Raw genomic sequence first — 13804 nt, 5'->3', positions numbered from 1 at the left:
AAAAGTTCAGCATACAACATATTCGACAGGTGCAACCACAAAATACATTTCTTCCACTACTGCACGTAATGTTGCACCTAAACTTTGTAACTATGGAGGAGCTGGGCCACAAATAAGTGAAGTGTTATCCGACGTTGCAGCCAGACCCCACAGGTCAGGCTGCAAGGAAAGCTTTCAAACAGGTTGTTCAGAACCTCTTGGGGAGGCAGTGAGCAGACAATTATGTCCAGTTAGTGCAAAACATGATAGAAGCCTTTAAAACACTGAGTTGCTCTAAGTATCTAAAAATTAACTTTCTTCATTCATACCTGGACTTTTTTTTTTGCATCCAGTCTTGGTGTTGTTAATGATGAGTATGGTGAAAAGGTTCATCAGAATATCAGTACACTGGAGGTACGATATGGGCGTTTCAATCCCAATATGATGGGAAACTACAGTTGATTCATCAGAGACACACGACTGTTAGTCGTAAGCGTGAAACCAAACGTTCATAATATTTTTAAACATTTTCTACTGCCAGTAAGAATACATTGCTTAATGTCCTTGAAGCATTCTCTAGCATTTACTTTATAATAGGGAATAAGATTTTAATGACTTTTTACATTACCTGTGTGGAGAAATTTTCTCCAGGAGGGGGGTATCAGCCCCCTTTAGCCCCTTTCAGCCCTGAGGGGCCCAGACCTCTCAGAAGGGGCAGGCGTCTTGTTTACTGCTACAGTGAGTAATTGATCACAGATGCCGTCCGAGTATGCGACCTGTGGTCAACCGACCATTGCTCCTTGCAGTCCAGTGTTGCAGAGTGTATTTTAATAAGAGACAGTACATCTCTTACTTTAGCAGGACAAATAAGGAAAATCCTGCTCCCACTTCGTTACCATAGTAAAGATAGTGGACATTGTTGTCTATGCTTAAGACAGCAAGAATCAAACCTTCTGCTTTGCTTCATCGAGGAAGTGGCAAGGAAGCAAAAAGTACTAGGTCAGCTTTTTTTTGTGCAAGGGGCAGTGACGGCATGGGGCGCTGTGGCGTCTTCAGATTTTACATTACCTGTGTTGTAAATTTGAATGGAACATGATTCATAAATATATCTTTAAATTATATATTTCCAAAAACTAAAAGTCCTGTCATGCTACCTAATTTTGGACTTCATATTTGGAATCAGTATATCCATGTTACACAAGAACACCTAGTTATATTTTTGTAGCAGACCGAACATATTTATTATTTATTCAGTGTAATCACTACCTATGAGACTTAATAATATTTTGAATTATATAGAAATTTACATTTTTTACATAGGTGACATTTATATACGCTAGATAACGTTCCTTTATATTTATTCATCTGCCCTTTTTTTATCTTCTTAATTTCCTCCTTTTTCCATCTTTTTTGCCTTTACCCTTCCTTTCACCGTCTCTGTTCCGTAAATGAATAACTGTCTATTTATCAAGAATATAACTAACACTTACGAGAGAAAATATATGAAGTTTCATCCCACTAATAAACAGAAACGTATAGATGAAAATGAAAAAGTAAGCCAAGGTAGTTTTTACCAACATTATTACGCTAAACCAACGACGGAGGAGAGCTCATCACTTGCCCCACATAATACCTGAGGGAGTCAGCAAGTCCAACACAATCAGCCATTACGCTGATCCGACTTCAAAGCAAACGCGAAGCACCCTAAAAAGATCTTGTTTAAAGCTTTGTTTTCTGGTATATATCCCGTCAATCGGCATTTTTGCTCCATAAAAAAAACAGGAAAAATGAACTTCTCGTTGATTTTCATGGCAGTTGTCAAGAAAATAATAACTGGAGAGTAAAGAGTTGTAAGCTGACGGCAGAGATCGCCTGTGTAAGCTCAATAATTCGCAAAGTAAAAATATTTGTTTTGGGCTGTCATGTTTGCGCATATAACGGTAATGCACAGTTTTCATTGAAGTTATTATCGACTGAGTTCGTACCCCAAAACCAGCGTATTGACAGGGAGAGGTACCAGTGTTTCAAGCTCTCATTAGAGTATAGATCATGAGAAATACTGTGTCAGGATAATATGCAACACAGCGACCGGGTGGTGGAGAGTATTATTTCCAGATTATGTGCAATATGGCGTGTGGATAACGTACTTTATGCCGTTAGCATAACATGCGTGATGTTGTCTGGATAATGTGCGATACAACATCCGCATAACGTGAAATATGGCATCCGAGTCGAGAGAAAATTGGGAGTTCGATTTTATTTTTTTGTAAAACGACACATCAGAATTTTACTAAAAACGTATGTCTAGAAAAATTCTTTTGATGACAGCATCACGAAAATATTTCAGTGGAGGGGGGGGGGAGAGTGCAGGTGGGCGTTCTTAATAGGGACGCAAGAAAAGATTTCAGTGGAAGGAATGGAAAGAAAGCTGGGACGGATGTGGAAAATGTTTTCAAGAGAGGCGTGATGTGAAAACAGGAATCATCAGCGGAAGACAAACCACTGTTGTCTCACGCTAACATGTGCTAGCTTACAGAAAGCTATGTACTGGATCGTTCGTGTAAGCAAAGGTCAGAGGTGAGGATATATTAAAACGGAATTAAATATCTTCTTCGCCCCTTCTTCGTCTGACATTTCCAATATTTTTGAGGACTTGTATGCTCCTGATTATAGACCATAGGTTGATACACCTATCGTTCACAAAGTAGCAATTCGATCATTCATTCCTCTTATTATTATTTTTAGGGTATGCACTAAACCCGGAAGGGTCGTTCAACGTTACAGGGAAGGATGTGCAACAGTAGGAATGGGAAAAAGGATAGGTGAGTGTGAGGTGTGTGAGGATAGAGGTTAGAACAATAAATAGGTTAGTTTTCTTCAAAATGTCAGAGAGAGGTTCAAAAATGGGACTTTCATGAAGGACGTCAGTGTGTGCAACAATGGTATTTAATACCGACAATATGAAATTAAGACACATGTGCGACATCTGGGTATCTTTATTGTAGACGTTTCGCCATCCAGTGGCTTTATCAATACAAATTCCAGGACATAACTTAAAGACAGTAGGACTATGTACAGAAGATGAGGTAATCAGTCCCTCAGCCTTGGAGTAGGTGCGAAGAGCACGACTACGGTGCTCTTCGCACCTACTCCAAGGTTGAGGGACTGATTACCTCATCTTGTGTACATAGTCCTACTGTCTTTAAGTTATGTCCTGGAATTTGTATTGATAAAGCCACTGGATGGCGAAACGTCTACAATAAAGATACCCAGATGTCGCACATGTGTCTTAATTTCACGACGTCAGTGTGTGTCGGGACGGTAGAGACGTGGGAAATGACTCCTGCGATTCTGCTGATAAACACGACAATCTCTTAAGATATGACTGACTGATAGTGCAACATGAATGTCCACACACACCAGTGCAGGGCGTTTCTCCATGTGGTATCTGAGTCGGGTCAGAAAGTTTATTCTCCCAAACGTGACAGCAACGGGAAAATGATGTCAGAAACCTGAGCGTGGTTTGATGGAAAACAGTTTGTGGTCAAGGTCTTATATCAACGTTGTCATTGATTGCGGATTTGTTCTAAGGTCAATGAAAAACAGACAACGGAAGGAATACCCTGAAGGAAATTGTGGGGTCATGAATATCTGACCGAGCGACTGAGCCTGCTTGTTCATTGCTCCGAGCATCGTCGAGTGCCGGGACCCAGCAAATGACGACATTTTTGTGTTTACCAGAAATGTGACACAGCGAAAGTTTTATACGATAAATGAAGTGATCGTAATCGAATTTCTGGATAGCCCATAATGCACTTTACGAATCCAAAACAATTAAGAATGACGAGGCGAAAATCGGTGTATGTATTAGAACAGTGAAAATTCAATGTAACTCTACTGCAAAAACATTGGCTGATTCATACCCTGCCTATACCATCTGAGAATTTAGAACTATCAGCGTACACTGCAACAGCATCAGGAAACTGTAGGCGGCAAGTGGGCCTTCTTACCTGAAAGTGTGGAAGAGCAAATGTGAGAAGCAGCAAAGTTGAAGGATGAATATGAAAACGACAAATTAAGGGTTGTCAATACAGAGTAAATATGGAGAGGTGAGGGGGCGTAATAAATGGGAGCAATAATTAAACTAAATAGTCATGCTAATATCCATTTCTGTTCCATACCTGGATCACGAAGGTTATGGAAACAGACAAAATGACGAAGACATTTGGATTGACGTTGATCTTGTAAAGTTTGGACGTTCACCTCTGTATATAGGCTCTCGATTAGGTAAGGTCGACAATTCCCGAAACATAAACATATCCCTTGTATGATAAATGACCTCAAGTAGAGAGAGAGTAGCCGGAATAACTGAAGACTATATTTCATCACTATAGTCCAGTTCAGATAAGAGTAGGGTGGAGTGAAGGCAAAGGATTTGTCTTTCTGCCTCCCCATGAAGGACGACCGACTGACCGACTGTGTAAGTAAAATGAAAATTTATCGTTCCAGACCATGGAACTGAGCTCTTCTCCAGGCTGAGAGACTGACCACAAAATAATATTTTTGCAAGGTTGATGGACTGATTACATCATCTTCATTTCACAACTACACCTGTTGCCTCTGTATTTGACTGAAAAAGCCTACTGTGTAGGTAAAACGTTTCAACAATAAAGATACCCAACAGTTGCACATGTGTCTTACTCATCAACTTGTCGGAATTTTATACCATTTTCAACATGGAGATTTATCATAAAGGCACTTTTGATTGCGAATATTTGGTTCTTTAATAAATCACTAAGAAGGCATTATTAAATCTCATCAAACTGTTGGTGACGTTCCGGTGCTGTACACATGCTTAAGTTGTCACTTGTAAATGTATTGTTGTGTTCGTTTAAACGTGTGTCTATGGTATGCAAGTGCCCCACTTCCACTTCGTGATAAGGCAGGTACAGAGCGTGAGTCCCCACACCTGACTCCTGACAATATATGTGCAGCGGAATAATCTTTCCAGGAGTCCCACGCACCCACTTCCTGTCAAGGCGGTGTTGGGGCACGAGTCCCGTCCCTCACCTGCCTCCTGACAATGCGGGTGGGAAAGGGGAAATGCGTCTGCCTCCTGACAAGGCATGTGAGAGGGAAAAAGACTTGAAAAAAACATCGTAGGAAATAGGGTAAGAAATGTTTTTTTTATGTTACAGCTTATCATACCAGACACGAAATATACCAGGGCAGCAGCGGGTTATTCTGCTAGGAACATGTATTAATTCCAAGACCATATGCAAATGTCTGTAATGATATATAAGCAAGAGTCGACTACTCCATTATCATATAACAAATTCATAGATCCCTCATTAGACTGGAAACGTAAATTAATTTCTGACCACTCAAACTGAAGGGTTTACTGTCTACAGGAAGCAAGGCAACATGAAGCAAAACGAAATTTTATAGACAACTGTTTACCTCTAAGGAGATTTTTTTTTAAGTCACGTCTTGTTTGCTACATTTACGTGTCGTCATTCCACCAACTTTCTTGCACACATGACATTCCTGAATCCTATTTCGTTAAACCCCATTTGAATAATTTTATCATGAAGAATTTAGCTTACAATTTCAGGAATTTTGTATCTCATGAGCAAGTGGCGTGTGTTTGCTGCCGAAATATAGAACAGAATAAACTTCATGCATGCAACTAGTGGCACGTTTAATGTAGTTTCACTATCGACCCTAATGTTATGTTCGCTAATAAGCCGTTCTAGTACAAAGGAAAATCATCCATATTACTGATACGATTAACGTAGATGTTTACTTAGAGTTGGATTTAATTAAAGAGATTTAAAAGACTCAGCCACTAAGATTTGTAATATAACTTTTATCTGTGCTTCGTTATACACCAACCATCTCTACTCATTTTTGTTAAGCTCATCATGATGTGAGAATAATCACAAGAAATCTCTAAATCATTTAAAGTACTATACACTGGAATTGCTCGCATCAAATGTGAACGGGAGTGCCTGCATGAGAGAGAGAGAGAGAGAGAGAGAGAGAGAGAGAGAGAGGGAGGGTGGGATAGAAAAAAATAAATAGGAGATAGCTCCTATTAACACATCGACCGTTTCCCACCAAGGCAGAGTAACCCGAAAAATAAGAAATACTTTCATTATCATCATTCACTCCATCACTGTCTTGCTAGAGGTGTGTCTACGCTACAGTTAAAAAATTGCAACATATCAACGCACCTCTTTCTGGGTGCAGGCACTGTACTTCTCATCTCTAGGACTCAAGTCCGGGTTACTGGTTTCCCTGAATCCCTTCATAGATGTTACTTTGCTCAAACTCCAACAGCACGGGAAGTCATTAAAATCATTTGTCTCCAGTCGCTCCTATCTAACTTGCTCATGCATGCTTGCTGTGAGCTCATGTCCCTCTCACAAAAATCCGCCTTTTTCCCCCTCAGTGCATCCTTTCCTTTCTACTACAAATTTGTATGCCCTCCAATTCATTATATTTTGCTCCATCCTCTCTAAAAGTCGAAACAATCTCAACAACCCTTCCTCTGCCCTCTGGATGATACTTTTAAAAATCCCCGCTCCTCCTATGGATTCTCTCCATTATATTCACAACGCATATTGCCTTCAGACACGACATCTTCATTGCTTCTAGCCTTCTCCTTGTTGCAACATTCGCCACCTATGCTTCACACCCATATAAGAGCATTGGCACCACAACACTCTCGTACATACCGCTCTTTTCTTCTATGGATCGCTCTTTGTCTCCTCGGACTCCTCTGTATTCCACTCACGTTTTTCCCCCCTTATCAATTCTGTGATTCACCTCGTCTTTCATAGACCCATCTGCTCACAAGTCCACTCCCAAATATCTGAATACATTAACTTCCCTCATACTTCCTCCCTCCAGTCTGAAATCCAATCTTTTGTTAATCTCATCGCCATGTTCTTTCCTACTTTCACTGTTAATTTCCTTCTTTTACATGCCCATTCACACTCGTTCACCAACCTCTGCAACAACTCTTCAGAATCACCCAAAAGCACAGTGTCATCAGCGAAGAGCAACTTTGACGACTCCCATTTCTTTATCTCTTAATCCCACACGTGTTGCCAACACTCAAGCATTCACTTCTCTTACAACCCATCAATAAATATACTGAACAACAATGATGACATCACATTTACTTGTCTAAGGCCTACGTTTACTGGGAAATGATCACTTTCTCTTCTGCATATTCTAACCTGAGCCTCATTATCCTCGTAAAATCTCATAATTGCTTTCAGTAACCTACCACCTATTCCATACATTTCCAACATCTGCCACATTGCTCTCCTGTCCATCCTATCGTATGGTTTTTCCAAATCCACAAATGCAAAAAAAAACTCTTTACTCTTATCTAAATACTGTTCACCTATATGCTTCATTGTAGACATTTGGTCTACACATCCCACCCTTTCTGAAGCCCCCTTATTCATCTGCGATCCTACTCTCCGTCTTACTCTTAATTCTTTCGATAATAACTCTGCCATACACGTTACCAGGTATACTCAACAGGCTTATTCCCCTATAATTTTTACCCTCATTTTTGTCTCCTGTGCCTTTATAAGAAGGAACTAAGCATGTCAATGCAATATGAAGTTCAATGAAGAGAAATTTCAACTATTCAAATATGGAAAACTTGAGGAAATTAAAATTGTATCAGGGTGAACGACAAATTCTAAAAATACAATAGAGCGAAAAGTAATGTGAAAGACCTGGGAGTGATAATGTCAGAGGATCTCACTTTCAAAGATCACAACAATGTATCTACTGTATCTGGTAGGAAAATGATAAGATGGATAATGACAACCTTCAAAACTAGTTACGCCAAGTCCATGATGATTCTCTTCAAATCGCTTGTTCTCTCTAGGCTGGAATACTGTTGTACACTAACTGCCCCCTTCAAGGCAGGCAAAACTGCTGACCTGGAAAGTGTACAAAGAATTTTCATGGCACACATAAGTACAATAAGACACCTAAATTACTGGGAACAGTTGAAGGCCCTTGATTGTATTCCCTAGAACCCAGGCTAGAGAGGTACATGATAATATACACTTGGAAAACCCTAGAAGGATTAATACCAAACTTTCACACAAAAATCACTCCATATGAAAGCAAAAGACTCGGCAGGAAATGCAACATTTCCCCAATGGAAAGCAAGTGCACCTTGAATACACTGAGACACAACACAATAAGTGTCAGGGGGCCCAAGACTGTTCAACTGCCTCCCAGCATACATAGGGGGATTGCCAATAGACCCCTGGCTCTCAAGAAAGCACTGGACAGGCACCTAAAATCAGTATCTGACCAGCCGGGCTGTGGTTAGTACGTCAGTTTGTGTGTGGCCAGCAGTAGCAGCCTGTCTGATCAAACCCTGATCCACCATGAGGCCTGGTCTCAGACCGAGCCGAGGGCGCGTTGACCCCCGAAATCCTTTCCAGGTATACTCCCGGTATGTTCTATGCCAGTCCCTAGGTACTTTACCCTCTTCTATAAATTTATTAAATAAAAGCACCAACCATTCCAAAAGTATGTTCCCACTTGCTTTTAACATTTCTCTCTTTATCCCAGCAATCCCAGCTGCTTTTCTCCCTTTCATTTTACCCACTGCCTCATGCACCTCATCCACACTCACAACCGGCTCTTCTTCACTCCTTCAAGATGTTATACCTCCTTGCCCAATGCATGAAATCACATTTTCCCTATCTTCACCAACATTTAAGAGTTCCTCAAAATATTCCCTCCATCTTCCCAATACTTCCAACACTCCATCTAATAACTCTCCTCTTTTAATTTTAACTGTAAAATCCATTCGTTCAAGAGGCTTTCTCAACTTATTAATCTCACACCAAAAATTTGTTGATAGTATCTCACCCACTCTCTCATATGCTCTTTTACATTCCGTCACCACTCTCTTAACCTCTCTTTTTCTCTCCATATCCTCCTTCCTCCTTGCATCACTTCTACTTTTTAAGAACCTCTCATATGCTAACTTTTTCTCTCTTACCTCATCATTCCACCAATCCCTCTTCTTCAATCCCACTTAACACACTGTACTAAACCTTTTTAATCTCATTGCCTATACTCTCATTAGCACAGCTTTCTTCCAATAGTTTTTATCTTATCCTAACTGCCTCCTTCACCTTCACCTCTCTTATTTGCTGATACCATTCTCCTTCTTTCCCATCTACCTTTTACTCTCTCTGTACCTACAAGTATAAAATGATCTGATATATCTATGACCTCTCTATAAACGTGTACATTCTGAAGCCTCTCCATCAGTCTTCTATCTACTAATACATATTCCAGTAAACTACTGCCTTTATCTCTGTCCATTTTTCTTAAAATATGTACTTATTAACAAACCCCTTTCTATACATAGTTCAATCAAAGGCTTCCCCCCCCCTTCCCGACATTATCCTTTACACCTGGCACCCCCAAACATTTTCTGTCACACACTCTTACCGTTTCACCCACTTAGTCTTCATGTCCCCCATCTAACACTCGCTTAAAATTTCCCAAAATCTTTCTCCTCTACAATTATTATAACTCTTTTCAGGGCCGGATTTATAAGGGGGCAAAGGGGGAAACTGCCCTGGGCCCCCCTGCCAGAGGGGCCCCCAGACGAAGTAAAAGGAACTGGAGGAAGCTAAACCAATTAATAAAAGGACTGTAGAAGGTACTTAGCTTGAATGCCGGCTCAGCGTCTCCATAGCCACACGCGTAGTCGTTGTCTTAAGAAGTTGTCAAACTCCAATTAATGAGTAAATAATTGCCTCAAAGAAGTGTATGTTTTAGCATTTCATTGAACATTGCTGAACAGAAACTTATTTTTTTTGGGCTCAAAATCCCAGGCCTCACTGCCGTCTATAGGACAGCTTCAGCCGCCTTGTGTTTCAAGAAACCGCAGTTCCCCCTGATTAACAAGTGAGATTGAAACCTACGTTGCTCATTGTATCGTGAGGTATGGTGCTGATAGCATCATGTATGACAGGTATTGGTGACTTGATAGAAGCAGAAGTGCTCTTCGAGGAATGTCACATGTCCTCCACTCAGTTGGGAATCGCAACACTCACACTGTTGCACTACACTGTTCTTCATGATATGTCCTTTCATAGTAATGTCGCAACAGGAAGCTAGTACACTTCACTGTAATAGTTCTACCATGAATTGTTGAGATTGTCACTGAGAAATGAAACAAAACTAGCGTTCTTTGTTATCCAGGCATTAAACATGTTTTCCCTGACAGGTTTTAAAGCAATCTAACTCCCTGTGGTGGCTTCATCCTGGGCACATACTCCTTACAAAGGGTTTTGCTGAATTCAGTGTTATTTCCTTTCTTGCTAAACATCGTCACAGTGTTCAGTACAAATAATAAATTTTCTTCATATTTATCAATCGATGAGAGTTCATTATTGCCCCACATAGCAGTTAAAGTGATGAAGGATTTTCGTGTACATTTCCTACCAAGGTAAAAAGAGCCCTTTTCCTCACTTCATTAACACTCAAAAGGAATGAACACTGGTGCAAAAAGGAGGCTACGTGACTACGCTCTGGTACACGCTGCTACTCTGCTTCAAATTAAATTGTTGATCGGAAGCAAGATGCCATTTGCCGTTTCTGAGAAGGTTGAGTCCCTCAGGGTGAAAGGGGCAGAAGGGGGGTGACACCCCTTTCTGTGTGCGGGGCATTAGAAAATAGAAAGAATGGGTACCCCCACCCTCTCTCCCTATGAATAACTTCATTTAACTATTTCTGGTCAGCGTCAATTTAGAAGTAAATGACCAGACCAGGAGGTCAAAGGTGACCAAGGTGCACATGCACATGTGCGTGTGTGTGTGCATGTGTCTGTGTCTATGTGTGCGAGATAACTATTGTGTGTATGGGTTTGATTAGCTATGTCTACCTGAGAAGAGCTATTTCTGGTTAGTGTTAGTGTAGAGGTCAATGACCAATGAGTCAGTTGGTGGCCTGGGGCTATATGTGTGTCTGTATGTGTTTGTTGACTGCATTTAGTGCTAGGCACTGGTGTGGAGCAGTGGTGTCCATGTCTTAAATCTGCGTGGTGCTAACAAAGGTTTGCGATATATCATTGCTTTGCAATTGCATCTTTCATGCACATACACATACACAAACACAATATATATATATATATATATATATATATATATATATATATATATATATATATATATATATATATATATATAATGTGTGTGTGTGTTTGTCTTTAACTACATTGTCGTTAAATGTCAAAAAATATATTTTTTTTTCAGAAGACCCAGTATGCCACTAAAAATTCAGTTGTCAGGAGCTCAGAAGTGAAAAATTTCCAAAGAATCAAGCGAGAGAAATGCTGTGGTCTTGGCAAAGACAAAATGCCTTACAGAATTTTTCTCTGCTTCCGCAGTGGAAAATATAGAAGCTACTAATGAAGAACCAGTACCACTACCAGATGATGATTCTTCTGAGGACCCACCCACATTTCCAAGTACATCTGCTGAAAATAAAAAGACCATACCAAACTAAGATAGCAAAGGTGATGAATCACCATCGAAGGTTGCTATTTATTGCTTTTATTGTACTCTGATGTCCAGCGGATGAGACAGGTTTTCCACCAAGGATGGCTTAATGACTGGAAAGAAGCAGAGGAAAAAATGAAAATTCATGAAAAGAGTCAAGGTCACCGAAATTCTGTGCTAAAGTTTAATCTTCGATGTAAGGACTCCTCTCATGTTGATAGTCAGTTGGAGAAAAATGTGCATGAAAACAAGAAATACAGGTGTGAAGTATTGCACCGTGTTTTGGCAGTGACAGTCTTTTTTGCTGAGAGAGGACTGGCGTTTAAGGGTAGTGAAGAGATCATAGGATCCAAGCATAATGGGAACTTCTTAGGAATCATGGAACTTATTGCACAATTTTATCCATTTTCAGATCCGACTCTTATTTTAATCCACATAATCCTTGAATTTATGCATTTATAGTCCCTCTTCTTCTTCCACAACTGATCCTTCAACATTATTGCTACCTCTTCCTGACCTAATCCCATTTACTTCTCCCAACTGAAACTCCCCTATGCCTTTCAGATTTGTTTCACTTAGAGCAAGGACATCCAAGTTCTTTTCATATATAAAATTGCCAATCATCTCTTGTTTATCATCTGTGTTGCATCTATGCACATTCAAACTTCCCAGCTTTATAACATCTTCATTATTTTTTTTATTAATTTATACAGATTTGGTTACTAGCCCATTACTCCCTGCCTTTTAGTCGCCTTGTATGACACACACAGTTTGTGGAGGAAAGATTCTTTTCCACTTCCCCATGGGGATGAAAGGAAATAGATAAGAATAAGAAATATTATTTAACAGCCGAAAATTCAGATGGGTGTGTATACATATACGTGTACATGTATATGTAATGTGACCTAAGTGTACGTAGAAGTAGCCAGACTTAACTATCTTCTTGCGTGTTTACGAGATAGAAAGAAAAGAAAATCAGCAATCCTATCATTTTGTTAAATAATTACAAGTTAACATTTCACACGCATTTGACAGGGCGGTGGTACCTCCCTGGTTGGTTGCTGTCTGCCAACGTGTAATACTATATGTTTATTCTTTTTATTCAGTTTATTCATCCTTTCCTACCGTTTCCTATTATCACGTCCTATGCTCAGTGAAGAAGCAGTGAATGAACTTTACCTACAAATAGGCAAAATAAATGTATTTCCCTGCTAGCCCAGCACTTGGGGGAGAGCGCCTTAATCCAAAAGAAACACAATATTTCCTACACACACTGCTAATGTAAATGAACCAGATAAAACTTATTAGATTTAGTAATCCCGGAGGGTTAATAACCCAACAGAGAAAACTGCTGTAACTTTTTTGCATTGGAATTCTTTCTTATGCCTGGATACGACCCACAACGGTCGACTATCTCACGAGAGCACGTGCACAGTGCGCTCTCTATTCCTGGTCAAATGAGATCGGAAAGATTGCTTTTCTCAGGTTACATCAACTGTACGTTCATGTTAAGGTGGGACTAGAGGAGCCTTGAAGATTAAACGGCTCCAAGAGGTTTGTCTCGTCGATGATGGCATGTGTAACAATGACTGCAAACTGGTGGGAATTAGTATACTGAGGTCGATGTTCAAAATATTCGCTTCCCCAGCAGGGAACTGAACCCCGGTCTTCCGCGTGACAGGCGGGGATACAAACCACTATACTACCGAGGAATGTCTTCAGCGGTTATGTTTTTTCATTTGATTTTCTTTTCTAATTAATGCCATAGGAAGAAGAGAAAAATACGAGAAGTATTGCAAGGGTTTAATGAATAATTTCCGAAGGCCGTGAACAAGGATGGGAAAACTACTAAAAGTGATAATAAATAAAACTCATTTCCATTAATGATTTAGCTGGATAAAAATATGAATGAACCTTACTGAAATGTTGGTCTCGAGGCTGTATCATATTTGCTCAAAGTGTGCATTAAGTGAAGAACACGCCAATGCTTCACTGGAAGCAGATGCGATAGAGAATCACGGACTCTAACACATTTATCCTTTTCTGTTTTAACCTGTAGGCGTATTCCCGCGAGTAATCCTGTGCTCTGGAGCAACATCATTGCAAATTTCAGATGCTGTTTGGTGATATCCCTCATCTTAGAATATAAAAGAATATTACATTTTAATGTAATGAAGAGAATTTGGTGAAAAGATGTAATATTCTGTTCTGCAGGTCTATGGCATATGGAGAGGTTGTGAAGAGACACTGGTTTATGT

This window comes from Cherax quadricarinatus, chromosome 19, assembly GCF_038502225.1.
Source record: "Cherax quadricarinatus isolate ZL_2023a chromosome 19, ASM3850222v1, whole genome shotgun sequence".
Classification (NCBI taxonomy): Eukaryota; Metazoa; Arthropoda; class Malacostraca; order Decapoda; family Parastacidae; genus Cherax; species Cherax quadricarinatus.
Note: the sequence above shows the minus strand (reverse complement) of the source record.